Source organism: Stegodyphus dumicola, chromosome 5, assembly GCF_044657685.1.
Source record: "Stegodyphus dumicola isolate Sdum_Otavi_A_Nest chromosome 5, ASM4465768v1".
In the NCBI taxonomy this organism is placed as follows: domain Eukaryota; kingdom Metazoa; phylum Arthropoda; class Arachnida; order Araneae; family Eresidae; genus Stegodyphus; species Stegodyphus dumicola.
Window position 1 is genome coordinate 203,553,097 of NC_140772.1, and position 21,562 is coordinate 203,574,658.

Here is a 21,562-nt window from a genome sequence, read left to right on the forward strand (position 1 = left end):
TTTTAACTGCAGAAATCTATAATATTTAACTAACCAAGAATTAACCAGAAAGAAAAAGGAACTTATCTGTTAAGGATCATCAAACAAAAGAAATCCATCGAAGCTCATGAGGAATGCTGGCAGCCTGTTGAATGAAAAGAAAAAAAAAATGTTCGTCGAACAGTTTGGATTCAATTACTGTAGCCTAGAAGTTCTAGTAGATTTTAGGATGAACAATTGAGGTTCCATTACGGCAAGATAAGTGAAATACAGTGCTGGCGGCCTGTTGAATGGAAAAAGATGTTCGTAGAACAGTATGGATTCCTTACGGTAGCCTTGAAGTTCTAGTAGAATTTAGGATGAGCAAATGAGGTTCCAAAAGCAACGTGTTTAATTTATTCATTATGGTAGCCTTGAAGTTCTAGTAGAATTTAGGATGAGCAAATGAGGTTCCAAAAGCAATGGTTTTTAATTAACGCTCTGGTCTCGAGTGAAGCGAAGAATCAATGGTGCGCATCATTTTTCTAGAAATTTACTTCTGTATATTTTCCTTGAGATATACAAACACCCACAACAAAAACTGATGAAAGAATTTCGATTTGTATTATTTTTTTTTTTTGAAGACATAGATGCTCATACCTACGGCCCGCGCTCACAGCGCTTAGCCAAGAGGCCCGTAGGCCTATCGGGCAGAAGCTCCATTTTCTTCGTCGGAGTCAGCTGTAGCCTCCGGCCAATTCAAAGGGCAACAGAAGGAAAGTGCAAAAAGTGTCAAAAGGTCAGCTCGTCCCCTGAAACAACCCGTTAAAAGGGAGAGCGCCGGACTGCCAAGTTGGCGCAACCCATTTTTTCGCCGAAAGTTGAAATAGTTGCAACCACAGCATACCCTCATGTTATCAAACTCGCCAAAACCACTATTTTGAAACCTCAACGGAAAATCCAAGTCGCCAAACCCTCGCCAAATAACTGCCACCTGCAACCGGGGGAGATTAGGAATTTCAACAATCCTGCAAGGGTCCCAACGAAAGAACGCTGAAAACTCTCGAAAAGTGACTTTTCAACCGGAAAGAAGGCATTTCATCCCCCTTTAACTAAATCACAAGCGAAACGAAGAAAATCTACTAATTAAAGCTCATAACTGAAATGCAATTAAAGTTAGAAAAATGAAAGTTATGCCAAATTAAAGAGCTAATTTTTCTGCAACTAATGATATTAAATACTAAGGAATCAAATTAATTTTTGACATGAAAAACTGAGTTTATTACGCAGAAACAAAAATACTTATCCATTGTCTGCATGTACAAGATTGAAGACGCAGTTCGCGTAAACTCGGAAAGCCAAAATATATTACACTAGAATTAATAGGCCCAAAAAGAATATAACCAAACTTGTGTAGCTCAAATTTTGAATAATTATAACTTTAAAATTTTGATTTTTATTAATCACTTAGTTCGCTACACAACATCCCATTGTTATATCCAAAAGAAATTATGTTTCTATTTTAAATACCTTATTCCATTATAACTTAAACTTAACTGACTCACTGTGGTGCCAGATAAATTAACAAAAAAAAATCAAAATCAGATAATTCACATTCAAAAACTATTTCATAATATTCATATATCATTTCGACATTCTTATAAATATTCGTATATCGTATCTATCAATCAATCGTATAGTGGTATAGTACAATTTAACTTTTAGGTTTGTGTTGTGAGTAACCTATGTAAAGGGAAAATCAATAACTCCATATTCAAGTAAACTCCATGTTTCTTAAAAGCCCCCCGGCTCAAACAAATGGAGGGACATGACAGACCACAGAAACTACTCTAAATTAAACAAATGAAACATAAAATACATATCAAACACATTTATTAATTTCTAGAATATTCAAACATATGATAACTAGGTAAACTGATCAGTCCCCTACAAATTAACCTTAAGATGTAAATTAACATATATATTATTTTAAATCTTATACTCATGTTAGGTGTACTAATTTTTTTTTAACATTACATAACTCACAATTTAGGCGGTTGTACCGTATATTAATATAGTATCATTACTCGGTTGCAATTTAAATACAAAAGACAGAAAAAAAATTCACTCACAGGGTGAAGTTCATACATTCAACTCCTATGCCATCATCGACTGATTAATATGGAGTGCTGATAGTTCAACAGATCGTCCTACTCATTGCGTTGACCATTCGAAGAGATCGAGAATGCCATCATCGACGGATTAATACGGAGTTTTAGAGAGTTCAACAGATCGTCCAGCGTCCAAAGTTTACTCGAGCACCACATTATTCCTGCTGTCCTTTATTCACAAAATCATCGTTAATGGAGGCAGACAGTTCTTGCGAATTTTAAAGATGACTTGGTTGCAACACCATTGAAGCTGTCCTTACAATAAATAAATTCCAGAGCATGGAATGATGAAAACAAAATCGACGCAGCTGGAACAGGCAGAATAAACAGCAATGCACACCTTAGAAGGGTCCTACACGAGTCTCTTTCATTCCGGAAGCCCCGAAACTCACCATAAGCGTAGAGCACTTTTGGAACAAAATCTAATTAGGAAGTCAAAGCCGGTAAAAACAGGAATACCGCATCAGGATGTCAGGATCACCAAGAGAATCTGCCGAACAATTCTTGGGATAAGAGAAATCGAAATTCTTCTGCTGAGCTCTATGCCTTATACCAACGCAAATTCTCGCCAGCTAAAAGCCGAGAGAAAAATCATACCCTCTGCCGGCTGTTCACGCGGCTCGCGAGAAGCAAGACCCGAAGGGTCAAGCTCCCACTTTTTCTCCTCTTACTCTTCTTGTAAATCAGAATCCGAATGAACTCTAGCCTGGTGCAAGCACCCAGGAAAACTCGGTTTCTCCGCCTCTGTGAGTTCATAGGCTTTCAAAAAAATCATAAAATTATATCTTACCAATCCCGGAAGTTTATGTTATCTAAATTGAGAAAATGACACACCCATGACGAATCAAACACCAGAAAATCTAACAATGCAATCCGAAAAACATCTGCACTTATAACGTGAGAAAAAAAATAGACCCCCCAACTAACAAGTGAAACTAAGCTTTTACGAAAATCCAATTACCAGCCACCCCCACTGTCTTGAAGTAATAAAACTGCAAACTTACAAAGCGACAAGAAAACAACTTCCGTTTCACACGCATGAGCTAAAAGGGCGACATTGTTAGTGAAAAGGCCATAAACCAGATGTGTGTCCTCGCAACCGTCTCTCGCCTTTGTTACAATTCCCACTTAAGAACAACGAGTTAAATAAAACCTTAAGAGCTTAAGAATACTTTTTTTTCCAGATTAAAATACACATGAATACAAATAAAAATATTAGAATAATAATGACTTAAAACACATATTAATAATTTAATAATGTTATGTTGAAATCCAATGGCACCAATATGTTATGGTGAAAAATCATGATACCAATAATTGTTATAGAAAAATCAATATGGTATCCTACTCTGTTGACATAACACTTAAAATTTTTTAACATAAATATATTAATATCAATAAGCCCTGTACATTTGCGTTGTGTTTTCGGATTAACCCTGATATCACTTGAGAATGAGACGGGTGAAAATCATGAGCACACACACAAAAATTTAACCTTTGAATGATCTAGAAAAACTTATTTATTTAATTATTAATGCCAATTATAAATATATATATCTATCCATTAGTTGAAAAAAAAATATCAAAATATATTCAACAAAATTTGAACTATTGTTTTACACATTTTACATCCTTGTAATTACTATGACATTTAATATTGCAAATCTGGTAAAACATACCAAAATAAACTATAAATTTAAGAAACACTACCCTCCCTGGGGAGAAAATAATAAAAAAAAATTAACAAGCTACACTTTCTACTTCACACAGAATTCATCTATACAACAAAAATTATTGCTTAATATTGCACTCAATATAATCATTTAAATCTATTATTGCACATAATAATTTTTATTATTCAATTTTTTTCTTAGATTAATTAAATATGGTTTTAACCGGATAAGATAAGTAATGACACATTTACTATTCTACAAACAAGTTCGTCCTGAGACACAAGAAGGCTCTAATACAAGCACTATTTCAAATCATCCTCACCAATGAGTAATTCAAAAAAAAATATTAAGGTAAATAATTTCCTGAAGAACTTAATTTTCTTAACCATTAAGTTAAGTTACAATAATTTTAATAAGGTTATAAATCTTTATTCCATTTAAAGCTTTTACTTGATTGATACACCAAGGAAAAATGATTTCTATAGAGTTAGGATAAAGTAATCAACTACAAAAAAAATTTAGGGTTCAACAAATTAACAAATTAAGTTAATTCAATCATTTTAACTGCAGAAATCTATAATATTTAACTAACCAAGAATTAACCAGAAAGAAAAAGGAACTTATCTGTTAAGGATCATCAAACAAAAGAAATCCATCGAAGCTCATGAGGAATGCTGGCAGCCTGTTGAATGAAAAGAAAAAAAAATGTTCGTCGAACAGTTTGGATTCAATTACTGTAGCCTAGAAGTTCTAGTAGATTTTAGGATGAACAATTGAGTTTCCATTACGGCAAGATAAGTGAAATACAGTGCTGGCGGCCTGTTGAATGGAAAAAGATGTTCGTAGAACAGTATGGATTCCTTACGGTAGCCTTGAAGTTCTAGTAGAATTTAGGATGAGCAAATGAGGTTCCAAAAGCAACGTGTTTAATTTATTCATTATGGTAGCCTTGAAGTTCTAGTAGAATTTAGGATGAGCAAATGAGGTTCCAAAAGCAATGGTTTTTAATTAACGCTCTGGTCTCGAGTGAAGCGAAGAATCAATGGTGCGCATCATTTTTCTAGAAATTTACTTCTGTATATTTTCCTTGAGATATACAAACACCCACAACAAAAACTGATAAAAGGATTTCGATTTGTATTTTTTTTTTTTTTTTGAAGACATAGATGCCCATACCTACGGCCCGCGCTCACAGCGCTTAGCCAAGAGGCCCGTAGGCCTATCGGGCAGAAGCTCCATTTTCTTCGTCGTAGTCAGCTGTCGCCTCCGGCCAATTCAAAGGGCAACAGAAGTAAAGTGCAAAAAGTGTCAAAAGGTCAGCTCGTCCCCTAAAACAACCCGTTAAAAGGGAGAGCGCCGGACTGCCAAGTTGGCGCAACCCATTTTTTCGCCGAAAGTTGAAATAGTTGCAACCACAGCATACCCTCATGTTATCAAACTCGCCAAAACCACTATTTTGAAACCTCAACGGAAAATCCAAGTCGCCAAACCCTCGCGAAATAACTGCCACCTGCAACCGGGGGAGATTAGGAATTTCAACAACCCTGCAAGGGTCCCAACGAAAGAACGCTGAAAACTCTCGAAAAGTGACTTTTCAACCGGAAAGAAGGCATTTCATCCCCCTTTAACTAAATCACAAGCGAAACGAAGAAAATCTACTAATTAAAGCTCATAACTGAAATGCAATTAAAGTTAGAAAAATGAAAGTTATGCCAAATTAAAGAGCTAATTTTTCTGCAACTAATGATATTAAATACTAAGGAATCAAATTAATTTTTGACATGAAAAACTGAGTTTATTACGCAGAAACCAAAATACTTATCCATTGTCTGCGTGTACAAGATTGAAGACGCAGTTCGCGTAAACTCGGAAAGCCAAAATATATTACACTAGAATTAATAGGCCCAAAAAGAATATAACCAAACTTGTGTAGCTCAAATTTTGAATAATTATAACTTTAAAATTTTGATTTTTATTAATCACTTAGTTAAATTAAATTCGCTACACAACATCAATAATGTTCTCTACGCCAAGTAAGCGGGTTTTGGAAAGAGTTAGAAAAGCATACGCTATACATAATGACTATACACTTTCCGTTTTTGGAAAAGGATGGCCGAGTGATTTGTTCCATAGAAGAAACTTTGAAAACTATTGGTGAGGTATTTGCTGCAGTTTCTTCCATCAGAAATTATTCATTCTCATTTCTTTCTCTCAAGCTACGTTCTGAAAGAAATTTATTGGATTCAACTCTTCCAACTCTGAGCTTCATAACAGAGATTGTACAATATTTGAGATAAAAAGAGATTTGTTTCAGACACAAAGGTCTAGTCTGGCTGTAGATGGCGCGAATCAGGATACGATGAAGCATCTGTGCTATAAGTCACTAACTGTGCCCTTCTCTCGTTTTACAATCGGGTGTGGAAGTAAAATCCTTTTCCCAGAGAGCTGAGCCTGGGTAAGACCCGAAGAATCCCTTGAATTATCAGCCAGTCGCACTTACGAGTTGTGTATGTAAGCTGTTTGAAAAAATTGGTAAACAGCTGCTTAGTCTAGTTCTTGGAAACGAATAGCATAACTTCGCCTTATAAAACAGGTTTTGGAAGGGATGGGCGAGCATAGATAACATGCTTCTTTTGAAAACATATATTCGTAAAGCCTTTGCGAGAAGAAACTACCTTGCCTCTGTCTTTTTTGCCATCGAGAAAGCTTACGAAAAGGCTTGGAGATATGGTACATTCCGTGATCTTCATGACAGTTACTGGCGCGGCAACCTATCATTTTTCATTCAGAACTTTTGAATGCCAGTACTTTTCAGCTAGGGACTGGGTCTGTTTTGTCAAAAGTTTTCGAACAGGAAGATGATGTGCCTCAAGGCCTGTGCTGAGTGTTACTCTGTTCAGCTAAAATATAACTCTGTATTAAAGGAACTTCCTCCCATCGTTTTAGGATCATTATATGTTGACGACAGACAAATTAGATGCCAAGAGGCAGATATGAGACATGTAGAGAGGTAATTACAGATCGCTCTGAACAAGATCCAGAACTGATCAGATAAATAAGGATTTATGTTTTCGAAAGAGAAGACTGTTTATGTGCACTTTCGTACAAAGCGGAATCTGCTGTCTGAGCCTGAATTACAGCTTCATGGATCAATGCTTCCTAAAGTAAGGTTTTAGGGGTGATTTTCGACCGCAAGCCGACTTATACCTTCCTCATGCCTTATACATGAAGAAGTGTCTATTAAATATCGTAGCATAATACTTCACATTTACGGAACGCTAATCCGCTCTAGACTTGATTTTGGCTTAGCACCGTCATGTTCAGCAAGTTCTTCGATATGATTGAAATTAGATCTTGTTCATCATCAGGTTTTGTGGATTTGTTCTGGAGCCTTCAGAACAACTCACTTGTAGAGTGTTTGTATGTTGATTCACACGAGCCACTTCTCAATTTGAGGTGTGAGATACAACATATTATCTCAACCTGATCATCCTACCAATCGTTTTTTTGCATTATGACATGTGTGACCTTCTGTTTGAAGCACCACCATGTTGTATGCCTTCATTTTCTATGAGGATTCACTTTGTTGTTGAAGAGTACTGCATGTCTGTTGTACATAGCCAGGCAATAAAGCATCTTGAAATACCACTCTAAGAGAATACGCAAATTAGGCTTCTTTGTGTTTTTAGCAATCTTGACAAAAAATATATACTAATGGACCATTTATCAGCAACGTTTTAGAGCACAGGCAGAAGACACAGCCCGCGCAAGTCACTGTCATACGGATGGTCGAAATCAGCTGATCGTACCTTTCTACGATATGTCGTTCATAATCGATAATCATATTGAAGGGAGTTGATTTCATGGTGCTTGCTATGTACTCACTTCTGAGTTAACTGCCTTGTATTATGCTCGTGTATTTATATCTAAGCAGAGAAGATTCATAATTTATTCTGACTCGTTTAGCGCGTTAAAAGCTTAAGAAATAGTTTCACATACCTAAAATTTATTTGTCGTTCTAAAGCTAAATTTAAATTTGAGAAATTATGAATACTGTATTCTTAACTGTTGGGTTCTAGACATGTAGGAATTAAGGGAAATGAGATGGCAGATATCGTAGCAAGGTTTAATAAATAAAAATTTCAAGTCAGCTATGGAAATATCGAGCCAACTTGTTCTTATAAGAGATTTAAAACTATCCTCAAGAGCAAAATTATTAATAAATGTCATTTTTGTTCATATTTTATTAACAATCAATCAATATCAGATATCTGTTGTCAATCAGGATGTTTCTTGTTGTCAATCAGGATCAGGATGACAATCAATCAGGATGTTCATATTTTATGGGTCTACGCTTAAAGTATTTTAAAGTCTATGACTTGCCTCTTGACCATTTAATTGAGAAAGAGATCATTACTAATCTATTTAAATACCTAAAAGAAACGAGGTATTATTATTTAGGTTGATTTAAAATTATTTTAATGTGGGATATTGCGTGTTAATATATCTCTATTGAATATCATGGTTTTTGTGATTTTATCTGTTTTTATGTTTGCATTCGTTTACCGAGTTTTAATCATGTATTTATCTAAGCATCTTTTTGTATTCATCAGTTCATTGATTTTTAATTATATGGATTTAACTATTTAGAATTAATATTACTCGCATTTTGGCGTAGCAAAATCATTTTTGTTGGCTTTTTTTTTTTTTGCACCAGGAATTATATCAACCTAACCTAATAAGTGCAACGAAAAAGGTTTGTTTATTATCCAAAACGAAAAGAAAAAATAATATACAAACCTGGCTTCATCAATGAAAAAATGTTTAAGTAACGGATTTATGACCATCACAAGATTCTCTTACAATCTGAAAATAAATATAAGAAGAGTGGAAAAAAATGTTAAATTCAACTCAGGATATTATCAAAAGAAAGTTTTCTAAAAATCGCACGAGTAGTTTTTTTTTTCAACATTTTAGCTTCTCAATTTTAATTGATTTTGGTATATATTTATTAATATCTCACTTTCAACAGCATTTACCTGATTCTTCATTTAACTTTCAGAAATTCTAGTTCAATCCAAATGTCATTCGCAAATATTTTCTGATTTATTTTTTAAATTGTAATATTTTAGTAATTTTTTTATTTTTAGAAATTTTTAAAATTATAAACTATAAACTTTTTACTATCACTTTAAAGTATATGCATTTTTAAGCATACCACCAAAAAGATTAGAGTTCGTTATTCAAAATTTCCAAAGATATATATGAATTTATATATTGGCGCGTTTCGAAATTTGGCATATTTGTTCTAAGCAATAATAACGCCAAATTTTGTTTAAACACGTTGTTAAAATTATTTGAAAGAATGAACGATGCAATTTTTTTCCGCTCGTGCACAAGGATAAACGAAAGGGAAATAGGCTGCTATAGATTAAGTATTTCGCTAAGTGAATTATTCTTCGAGCAAACTGAAGAAAAGTGCGCCGAGACAAAGGTTTAATTTTTAGGTACGTTTCTCACCAATTTTATAAAATTTAATATTTATTATATATTAATAATAATTTGAGTCGTAGAATCGAAATATGGAAAAATCGGTAGGTCATTTCAGAAAAAGTCCAATTTTGTGTCAAAATACCTATGTTAGAACAATGCCGTATATAAATCTAATATATATCCTAAGTCACGCTTTCGAAACATGAAAAACTCAAGTTAAATTTCGTTAATTGGCCTAGCACAGAGGTTCTCAACCGGTGGTACGCAAAAAAGCAAAGTATTTTTAACTATTAAATTCAAAAATTAAAACTCCCAACATCCTGATTGAGTTTTTTCTCCAACACTCGTAAATTTATGCGATCTGAGCTTTGTTCATGAGTGGTGGTGGTAGTAGTATTTTGTAGTGGTGGTACTAAAGGTTTTCAATTTTTGTTTAGATGGTACACGTTAATCAAAAGATTGAGAACCGCTGGCCTAGCCGATTGGGAGATATAGAGCTTTTTTTGGGGGGAGGGGCAATGTGTACATGTGATTTATTTTTAAAATGAAAAAATGAAATATTAAAGGATGATTTAATAATTTTTATATATTTCGCATAGTGTCAAATTAAATTACGTATTACTGTGGATAGAAACAACTGCCATACACTGTGCCATCACCTTTAATCACAGTGTTCTTACGCACTTTTTTTTTTTTTTTTTTTTATTTTTCGTGGATGGTGTTAATTTACGCTGATGATTTGAGACTGTAATTTTTGCATTTTTGTAATGAAGTGAACAGTTTTTAGACATGACTTGGCTAAGGTTTGTTGCTGACTCTAGTTTCATAAAAGAATGGTTTTCTGACCTCGAGGAAGTTGGACTTCTACCTCAGTTCTGAGGGACAGCACCCCGGGAAGCGGTCCGAGGGTTTTCCACTCCACTCCCGCATAAATTTCTAAACATATCCATCCGTGTAGTTTCCGGCATTCGAACCTACACCCTCATCCATGCATCCTCCATCCATGCCATTCGAACGTGGGCCATTTTATTTCATCCATGCATTTTCCGGCATTCGAACCTAAGCCATTTTTATCTCATCCATGCATCGAATCCCCGTCCATACCATTCGAACCTGGGCCGTTTTATCCCATTCATGTATCGAATTCTTATTCGTGCCATTTGAACCTGTGTCATTTTATCCCATCCACGAATCGAATACCCATCTATGCCATTCGAACCTGGGTCATTTTATCCCATCCATGCATTTTCCGGCATTCGAACCTGTGCCCTTCGATACGGCAGTCAAAGTTTAGGCGATGGCTCCGTTAATCCGCCGAGGTTAATCGAAAGCTGACGGTACTTAAAAAAATTAATAAAATCCGAAAGCTTTCAGATTTTATATTACGTCGAAATGGGCATTTTTTACATTTACTCACATATACAAGTTCGAGAGCATCTGGGCCAAAGTCCCTTTGGGCAAAAAATATTCAAAAGCGGCATATCTTTAGAATTTCCAATAGACAGTCTCGCCCGCGCTGGAGATAAAAAATTTTTTTTTCTTCGTACAGCGTTGCCATTGCTCATTTTGTAATCAATGAGCGAAAATTCTCTAAAGTTTTACAAAATATGAAATAGACAATAGAACAAATTCCATATTCTAAATTCGGCCTTCCAGGTGCTCATATTCGAGTGGAGAACTACGTTATTAAAACTTTGATGGCTCTAGGTACCATTGTGTTTTCACAATGCTAAAAACATACATGCATTCATGCAGATTTTTCATTATATAATTTCTTTAAATATAAACACAGGGAGATATTATTTGGTGGCAACAATTTGAAAAGTGATACAACGCTTTTAGTGATTCAACGTAAAAGGGCGTTCTGAGACTAATATGCCCTTCTGGGCTAATGCTCTTTGGGGTGAAAAGTCTTCACTGAAGAGTATTGCCCAGATTTAATTTAGGAAAAAGAGAACTATCTTTATCAGAATTCTGTAGAAGAGAACAAAATATCAAGAAATAGCAAAAATACATTCATTTAAAATTTATTGAGTAACAGAAAGTGAGCGCACGCCGTCCTCTCAACATGCCAATCTTAATAGGATAAGAAACGATGAACCGAAAATAGTATCCTTATAAGGCAATATTTTAATACATAAGAGAAAATGGGAATAGCCGCAGTTTTTTAAGATTATTTAGTTATTTTTGAAAGCTAAATAGAAATATATGAATTTAAGAAACGTAGTAAACTAAGTTAAGGCACAAAATGCAGTTGCGACACAAACACTTCCTGTTTATGCTAACTAAGCCAAAAAAACGTTTTTAGTTTGATGAAATACTTTGTCGTCTTTAGAGAGAATTGATTTATTTAGCGAGGAGAGATAGTACTATTGAATTATTCGAGCTTATCTCGTAAAATGCAAAATGTGTAGCATTTGCAACATTTAATGAAACGCTTGAATATTGATACTTCTTTTGTACTAAAAAACTAAAGGCAACTAACATCTAAATTTCCTAATATTTTCAGACAATACAACAAATTCCATATTCTAAATTCAGAATTCCAGGCGCCCACATTCGGGTGGAGAACTACGTTATTAAAACTTTGATGCCTCTAGGTACTCTAGGATGGTAGGTTTAATAATGCTGTTAATTTTGTTATTTTGTATAATTTCTTCTGTTGATGAATCCGTTCAGTTATACATTATTTCGTTTTTTTTTCAGACATTTTACAGATACATTCTAAATTATAATTTACATGATTTGTTTATGTTGTCTAAGTTTTTTCTGTGTGTTATATGAGAGGTAATGTTCGTATTGTTTAAATAAGAAAATGAATAATAAAGCAATAAAAATTAATGCTCACGGAAGCGATCAGTAGTTTATGGCGGGAAGTTATTGAATTGTATTCAATGGAATATTCAAAAGGCATTTTTTGCGCTTTATATTATTCCTGAATAAATGTATTCCCATTAGCGGCCGAGCGGTAAAGTCGCTGAACACTGGTAATTCGGTCCGAGGTTTGAATCCCGCAAACGGGCTGACTTCCTAGGCGTTTTCGTTGTTTTCCCCAAGTGTAACATATATACAAGCCAGTTCCCTTTGAAAGTCCTCCACGAAGGCATCCCTTCGTTTAAGCAGATGGCCCTCGAGGCTTTGCCGTAATCACATAAAACCAAACCAAGCTTGAATAAATATTTCAAAGACAAATGAAATCAAATTCGTTCGCTCGAAAATTTTATATTATGTCTCGAACATACTGAACATTATAATGCATTTTGCTTAAAAAATTAGGAATTGATACAATGAATTTTCTGCTCTGTTTAATAGGATTTTTAATATTGTTCGGATTATTTGGGTTAAGGATTTCAATCATTGTTATGTATTTAAAATTAGTGTGTTAAATGCCCATATAAAAATACACTGCTCAAAACAATTAAAGGATATTGCGGTTTTAGGTGAATCTTGTGGCTGGAAAGTTTTTTAGCTGATTGATACATGGTCGACAGACGTAGTAGGTTATATGAGAATAAATTACACATGTTCGGCAGAAAAAAATGCATTTTATTGCGCATTTGTGTACAAAAGGAAAAAAACACAATTTGTGCATATGAGAAAAAAAAAAAAAAAAAAAAATAAGAAAAGGTGTTTTTTTCAAAGGAAATCATTTTCAATAGGGGGTGTGGTTTCCACGGACGGCCAGCAACGTTGAACACCTTTGAGGCATGGAGTCAATGAGGCTCACAAGTTGGGGTATTCTGTCCCACTCTTCCAGAAGAGATCTTTCCAGTTCTTGGAGAGTTTGTGGGGGTTGGTTGGCGGCCAGCAACTCGTCTTCCTAGAGTGTCCCAAACGTGCTCTATTGGATTCATGTCTAGAGAACACGCTGGCCATTCCATTCGTACGATTCCTTCCTCGAAAAGGAAATCCTCCACCAGGTTAGCACGATGTGGCCTGCAGTTATCGTCCATTAAAATGAAGTCTTTTCGATTGCTGCAGCGTAAGGGACTACAATAGGTCTCAGGTTCTCATCCCTATATCGGCGACCAGTCAGAGGTCCATCTCGAATGATGTAGAGGTCTCTTCGCCCGTCAATGGAGATACCACCATACACCAAGACTCCCCCACCGCCAAATCCGACATTTTCGTGCACGAACGCAGGATTATTCCTACTGCCACGGTCCCTCCAGATGCAAATACGCCTATTATCAGGATGAACAGAAAAACGGAACTCGTCAGAAAAAAGAACGTTGCTCCATTCATTTCTCCTCCAGTTCACATGCTCTGCTGCCCATTTCCTGCGGTCGCGACGATGCCTTGATGTTAGTCTAACACATACCATCGGTCGGCGAACATACAGACCTACACCATGGAGCCGGTTTCGGACAGTCTGAGTTGAAACCGTGGTGTCAATAGCCGAGCGATGGTGTTGTTGGAGAAGAGTAGCATTCATATTTCGGTGTCTCCGAGACATTAACACTAAATAACGATCTTCATTGGGTGTTGTTGCCCGTCTACGACCTTGCCCTGGTCTTCGGCCTGCACTTCCAGTTTCCAAAAAACATTTCCAGATCCTGGAAATCACACTTTGTGACACTCCAGTGGCTTGCGCTACTTCGGCTTGAGTTTGGCCCCCTTCTAACCTACCAACCACTCTCCAAGCTTCTGAAGCGGTTAAATGACTTCGCTAAGATATCGTACTCATCGAAACAAAGCAGTCACTGAATGCCGATCATCCTTGTCTTCATTGTCTTTTATTCAGTTAAAAGTCAAATTTCATTCGCTGCCGCTGAAGCGACGTTTTTGACGTCGAACTCAAAATTAGCATACTCCACAGTTTGAAAATCAGAAAAATTTGCATTTGTGATTCTCTTCTTCCATTTTCGGCAAAAAAAAATTTCGCTTATATCTTTATTTTATATAAAACTTACAATATCCTTTAATTGTTTTGAGCAGTTTACATTAGATGAGAAATACTTTTGCATGACTTGTCAAAGATAACAAGTACCCTATTTCGTCGCGAATTTTCTTTCTAGTTTTTTACCTCCAGATTTGCAAACATTTTAAATTTTATTCGCGTAATTTTCCTCTTCCTCATTGAGCTCAGAGAAGCAGCTCCCATAAATTTTAAAATAGATTTGTACGCATAGTGATCGTTTTAGTTTTACTAACAAAGACAAACCCTCGCATAATACCTTCAAAAGTCACGTCGAACCTCTCCCTTCTGATTGTTGAACTTAACGTAATGCAAGAACGGACCAGTCATAACGAAACAAACATGGACTCACATTCAGTCTACGAATTTGCTGAATCAGCTGCACATTCACCTTCTCTAATTATATACCTACGATTTGAGGCCTTAGGTTATCCATGATTACTTTTCATTTCTTATGTTCTCACTTTAACCGCGGCCTTTGGAAATTAAATTATTCATATGACTTTCCTCTCTTGATTTTTGGACGATAAAATTAGTAAGTAAAGGGAAAAATACGAGAGGAAATACTGAAATTTATGTCATAAGATAAACTTAAAAAAAAAAAAAAAAAAAAAAAAAAGAGAGAGAGAGAGAGAGATAAATACCCCATCAAAGCAGAACGGGAAACTCACAGAACTTTAACAGCTAAAATAAAGTAAAAAATAATGAATTAGTAAATGGAACTGCCAACTCAAAAAATTGGTACAAAAGCGCTAACAATTCAAAAGTGAGGAAAAACTTAAGAAGGGATATGAATAAATTAATTTTAAAATTATAAGGTATTTTTTGGAAGCAGGTAAGATGAGAAATGAGCAATCGCCTTCGTCGGGAATCGAACCACGGGCCTCTGGAATACCGGCCCAGCGTGCAGAACCACTACACCACAAAGGCACGCTAGGAAGGCGGAAGAAATACCTTATATACTCCCCCCTTTTAAAGGGCGACTGGGGTTTATAGGGGACCCAATCGCCAAATCCTGGGTGAGGAAAATCATCATCCTGCGCCCTTTTAGTTCGGGCGCCACTGTAGAGACAATAGGATTTTAAAGGAAGTAGGCAAGATGAAAAATTAACAACGCCTTCGCCGGGAGTCGAACCGCGGACCTCTGAAATACCGGCGCAGCGTGCAGAACCACTGCACCACCATGGCACGCTAGGAAGGCGGGAGAAATACCTTATATAATAAAAACCTGGGAATCAATTAAAAACATGAATGCTTAAACTATGGATCATTAGCAATATGGTTTTAAAAACTAAGATACGCTATTGAAACTACTAAGAATCAAGTTACAGTCCGTAACCTGCATAACCCATGGACACTAAATTTGTGATGACGTCGGAGATCATGTGAACATGCGCAGCTGTGATATCACCCAAATCATGTGATCTGTGACGCCGTGTACGACTTTTTGCAATATTTCGAATCTACTCCTGCGATTTAAGTCCAAAACTTTCTGGCAACGCTGGTTCTGAGTATATCTCGGATAAGTGGCTAATAGGACCTTTAAGACACGCACTTCTGGGCATCTATTAAGGATGTCTTTTAGATATTCCAGGATGTAGCTTTTCGCTGCCGAAATGATGTATTTGGGAGATAAAGGGGATATTTCGTAATGTAATTTAAGGTTTTGCAATGATAATTTGAGTAACATTCTAAGTACTTCTTCCTGAGAAATTAAAAATTTTTTATATATATTTAATCTGGAAGAAGAAGACCGTTGAGGCGTCCATCGACAATGAATACCTATCTCATCGAAACCATCGTCGACAAAAATTCGCGTTATTCTTTTCGTGAATTTGCGGATAATTTAAATATTCCCTTAACAACGAAACACAGTCATAACTCAGAAAGCTCGGCTACATCGTGAAATATGTCTTCCGCATCAGTTTTCAAAGAACACTCTCCTTAACGGTATTTACACGTGACATTTGCTATCTTCGTGAAACAAGACAGAACAGTTTTTAAGAGTTTAATTAGTCGGAATGAAACTTCGATCTTCTAAGAGAATGTTAACGGCACGGTCACGCTCTTAAACAATCCATAATTAATCTTTAACGTTGGCGAAGCTTAACATTCCTCCGAAAAAACTTTAATGTTAATTTGGAGGGATTAGAAATACTTCTTTTTTAATGAAGTGCTTCTACAAGAGGAAGCAATGAGCTCAATTAGTTACCGTTGCACAAAGCGAGTATAGTTACTGTTGCACAAAGTGAATGAAGCTGTCAACAGAAAACGGTCAGCATTAATGAATAGACGAGCCGTCACCATAGTCACGAGCTTCCATTTTTCTTGGCGGTTAGAAGCAAGTTATATTTGTGTACGACATAGCGTCTTTTTCTGCGCTTGTTTTAGGATAGTGTCGTCTTCTGCGTATATAGTTTAAAAGAAAGAGTCTATAATTTTAAATAATTTCGATGCTAAATATCTCACAATTTACAATTATTTGAGCGTGGAACAGAATTGTATTTGTGTGAAGTATACAGGAAAAGCCATTTCGGAAACTATTTTTTTTCCGGGGGGGGTATGATTTTCGACAGTTAAAGGTAGAAATAAGTGGGTAAAATATTTTTAAACAAAATTATGCTACAACACGTTTACACTTATTTATTAATGTTGTAGAGACATAAGGATTTTTTTAAGCAGGCGTCATGAGATGAAAAATAAGCATTGCCCTCGCCGGGACTCGAACCATGGACCTCTCGAATGCACGCCGAGTGTGCTGACCACTACACCACGAAGGCATGCTAAGAAGGTGAAAGAAATACCTTATATACTCCCCTTTTAAAGGGCGACTGGAGATAAGAGGACCCCAATCGCAAAATCCTGGTGGTGGATAATCATCATCTACTACCCTGTTATAGTTAGAAGATATGAAAACTGAACAATTCCCTCGCCGGGACTCGAACCACGGACCTCTCGAATACACGCCGAGTGTGCTGACCGCTACACTACGAAGGCGGGAGAAATACCTTATAATGTATTAAAATGGCGTTATATATTTGTGTTACTTAAAGTAAGAACTGGTCTGTTTTCGTTCTCGTTGGTCTTACAAGCAGCTATGTCGTACCACTCTTTGATCAGCAATACAGGGCGGTTCAAGGATCGCACAAATTAATGTTTCAAGCACTGCAAAAGTTCGGAAATGAATATTAGTGCAATATTGTTTCAAAGGGTGACACTTCTATTTTGTTACACAGTTTCTAGCCTGTTACATATAATTAATCACTTAAAATTTCAGTTCCAGTTTGTGCTGTTAGCTGTAAAAATTTTATTGCGAATTTTTTCACACATTCTCCGTTTCAAATCGCAACATTTTATTCTCGACTTCGTCCATTCTGTCCAAATTCAGAAGAGGCAGGCAGGCAGCCACATTTTTCCTGATGGTGAACATTTCCACTTTGTCGAAATAAGCTTTTGAAGGAAAAAATCTTTCTCTTGTTAGGCTTACGAACATTTGGGAAGCTATCTTTAAACGCGTCAACAAATTTTTCATAAGAATGCGTTTACCAAATAATACTCAATCATAAAAATTCTTTCTGACTGGGAAAAGCTCTTTTCCATCTTGCGCCAAGAAAGCAATTTTAAAAGTTAATGCATAAATTGCAACTGAGATTTCGAGTGAAGTATTACTTGTAACAAACTAGGAATGTTATTCATTAAAACAAATCGCCATTAATATCCACCTTCGAGTTTCTACAACTTTTGAAAGTTTCATGGGCAAGACTTTTGAATCACCCTGCGTAGATACTAAACATCTTCTACGCTGAGATTTCATAGCTCCTTATTTTTGTATATACTGTGTAGAATTGAAATTTTTTTTTATTACAAAGCTACATTTGCTTCTAAAGATTAATTAAAAATTATTTCCCGGACCTGACTTAATACCTTTTTTATTGTTGGTTTTCTCTTGCATTTCAACTAACTGAATCTTAGGAAATGCTATAATTGAGCATTTCAATAATTGGTTACATATTGCCTATGTATTTTTATGAACTGATTATACTGTTGATGTTCCTGATTTATGTTACATAACCTACTAGGTTAACTTATGAGAATACGTAATACAAAAATACATTTTGTTTTAAAAACATTTTCTTTAAAGAAATAAATAAGACTGATGATGATTTGATGTGATTAGTTAAATTTAATAAATTTGCTCCGTAAGATCTCATAGTCACCGCATTAAAACCGCGCCTGCGTTAAACGCCGTGTAGAAGCAGATACAAAGTTTTGTGTTTTATCCGTTGGTTCAGGAAGTCGAAGCGTGCTAGCAACAAGGTAGCCATCCGAGCATCTGCGCTATCGAGCGACTAACTAGACGTGATCTTTCTGAAAGTCATGAACGGATGAGCAATGATATTCGGAAGTCTGTAACGCTTAGACTGCAAGTAATGTGAGGAACAAAGATGTCGCAAATAAGGGTACGAAAACGGCGTCAAAAGAACTAGTCCGTCCAATAAAAATAAAAGAAGTATAACAAATGAGAACACTATAAATCTCATGGTAGGAAAAATGAAAGATAATTATTAGTATCGCCGTTGGTACTTCTGATAAACCCAAAATGACCAAGTTGTAACGCATTGAAACGAAACAAGTTGCAAATGAAGGATTTTAGAGCCGAGACAGAACCTCTCAGACGGTATAGTCCAAAAGGTATAGTCAGACTATATAGGGAAGCATGATTGCGATACCGAAGGAAAGGTACTTTAACTGAAAATAACTAGTTTGAAAATTAAATTATACTTTACATGTTGTTAATTTTTTCTTGCATGTTTTGCATACAAAATCAACATCTATTTGCAAATAGCTGTTGGTTTGTTTCTTAACATTTTGTTAAAACTGACAGAAATGATAATTTCATTTGAAGAACCATAGGAAATTTTTAATTTTTTCTATTTGAATAAAAATATTTTATTTGAAGAATGAATATGAAAAGCAGAAAGAAACATCTCGGCATGGATGAAATTTAACTTTATTGAATATAATAATGTGAAAGATACAAAAAAATTCTGAATACGGTTTGTAATGAATATGAAAAATGCGCTTCGTTTCTAAAAATCTGTACACCCTTCTATTTATGTATAATTAAGAATTGGAATGATTTACGAACGAAATTATAACTTCAATAATGTTTTAATTGTTACAAAAAGAAGGTATAAATATAAACACTAAATGTTAATTTATTCTTATAATATATTGTAATGTGTAAAAACATGTACTAGAACAGTGTTAAAATTGTGGCATCTGAGATAAAGTTAGGAAACATTTCGAAAGATTTCGAAAGAATTAAAACAATCATTAGGATTTGAAATAAAAAGAATTTGAAAAAGCGAAAAACACTAGAAAATGTGAACTTCTTCAATTTCATTGTTGAAATTGGAACAAGATGTTTAAATATAATAACTGTGTTTATTTTTACAAAATATAATGCTCAAAATTTAAATTTTATTTTCCGAAGTTATGTAAAAGTATTTAAGAATTTAAGCATAATATAAATTATTATAGTATCTCATATAATATAGATTTTGTGTTCATGTTTCTACTGCTTTGGTCCCCCCTCAAAATCTTTTCCATTTAGGGGGGGGGCATCGTATCAAAAGATAAAATTTTAACTTCAGTGGGCTTTATTTTTAATTTGGTTATTTGTTTTCTATTCTTAAAATAGTCAAATGCTTGTAATACATTTTTCTGACACATACTTTCTGAACTGCATCAGTTCTATACTAATCTCTATCATATGATTATTATATAACGCTGATGACGCATGTATTTACATAATAACAAACGTGAGAGTATAATTTTTTATTCGATTGTACCAAATCGAAACTTCTATAAACCGTTAGTGATGAAGTGATACTACGCACCACATCCAACATATTCAATATCATATACTACCCTAAAATTTTTATTATATATACAAGAAATAAATTCACTATATCAGTTTTATTTCTATTATATGTTAGTATGAAATATTGGGTTTTGTACGCTTTCTGATATGGTTATTTTAGATTTCAAAGCGTTCGATATTTTTCCTGTGTCATGTGATAATATAATTGCTTCTCTTTTTCCACTTCAGCCTATTAAGAGTTTCAGATGAAAACTCTGCTTTCTAAAACGAGGAAAAAGCTATATTTATCTTACTGATTTCGTCTTTTCGCGGAAATTTCGTAGCCTTTAGCAGCAACCGAAGTGCAATTACTTTTATTTCTAAGTTAGAGTAAATTAAAGTTTTATTCCCTTTAGATCAGGAATAATTTAGATCAGCAGTTCTCAACCTTTTGACTAACGCATATCATCTAAACAAAAATTGAAAAACCTTGAGTACCACCACTACATTTTACAATGATTAGGTTTCAGTTTCTCAATACAAATATTAAAATATATATATATATTTCGCCATTTCCACAGCCTGGCTATATTAAATATCCACACATAAAAATACTAAATTAAAAATTGGTTACCATTTTAATTATCAAAATTTAAGTTATACTACTTTTATTCTAAAACTCGGTGTGAAATTTGGGCGTGCTTAAGGCTGCTATCATACATCGGTTTGTTACGAAAGGACAACTGTATGGAACAATTTTTCTGTTTTGTCTCAACAGGCAATCACCACAGATCACTTAGGGGTTAACATGTAAAGAGAAACTGGTACTCCATTACAAACAAGCTGATTGGTTGAAATCGAACAACTTGCAATTTTTTTCGAAAAGAAGTAAAAAATCGCGCATCTTTCTTTCAATAGTAGACCAGGCATAAAAATTGTCCTGACTGAATTAGTCTATGCTTGTTTAGTTTTTCGATTCTATTTTACATCTTTTGATTCTTTAAATCCTGCGATATCGTTTTGAACTTCCGATATTTGAAAACGATGTCAGAAGACCTACAAGATCATTGGTACGTAAGCCCCTGAAACTGAAAGACTTCGATGCCAGATACAGAGCAGATAGTTAAACTTTCTTGACACCTGTCATGAAATTATGACTCCAGTAATGTCAATGAGGAAATTTCTGAACAAGTTATTGCTTCTGCACTCTCCTGGCATGTGGTCTCACACCTTGCGACAACTCGAAGACATCGATTTGTAAGAGAACCGCACACATGAATTTCTAATCTTTGTGTGGTTCGCCGCAATGTTTATCATTACTCTTTGCTTAAAGTTCGCTACAGCAGAATTCCATTTGTAGATGGCTGTATGTATATTCTTCGTCAAATATTTGCTTAAAGTTATATCTGCAAGAATAATTATGAAGCTCGGAGAAACTGTCTTCATTTTGGCCTTTCATCCTCACTTCGAAAGGAGATGCTCT

At 35.1% G+C, this 21,562-nt stretch overlaps 1 protein-coding gene and 1 non-coding gene across 5 annotated transcripts in view; both read right to left on the minus strand.

Moving 5' to 3' along the window:
• The window catches only part of LOC146997391 (uncharacterized), a 278,511-nt gene that overhangs the window by 245,142 nt on the left and 11,807 nt on the right, over window positions 1-21,562 (minus strand). For 2 of the 4 annotated variants that reach the window (XM_085817566.1, XM_085817564.1), the window contains exon 2: window positions 8,603-8,668. The exons of the other annotated variants lie outside the window; for them this stretch is intronic. The gene's annotated coding sequence lies outside the window, so the exon portion shown is untranslated. The remainder of the gene's footprint in view (window positions 1-8,602; window positions 8,669-21,562) is intronic. 4 annotated transcript variants of the gene reach the window in all.
• Window positions 16,921-16,993, minus strand: TRNAA-UGC (transfer RNA alanine (anticodon UGC)). Its single transcript has one exon. It is a non-coding gene; the product is annotated as a tRNA-Ala (tRNA).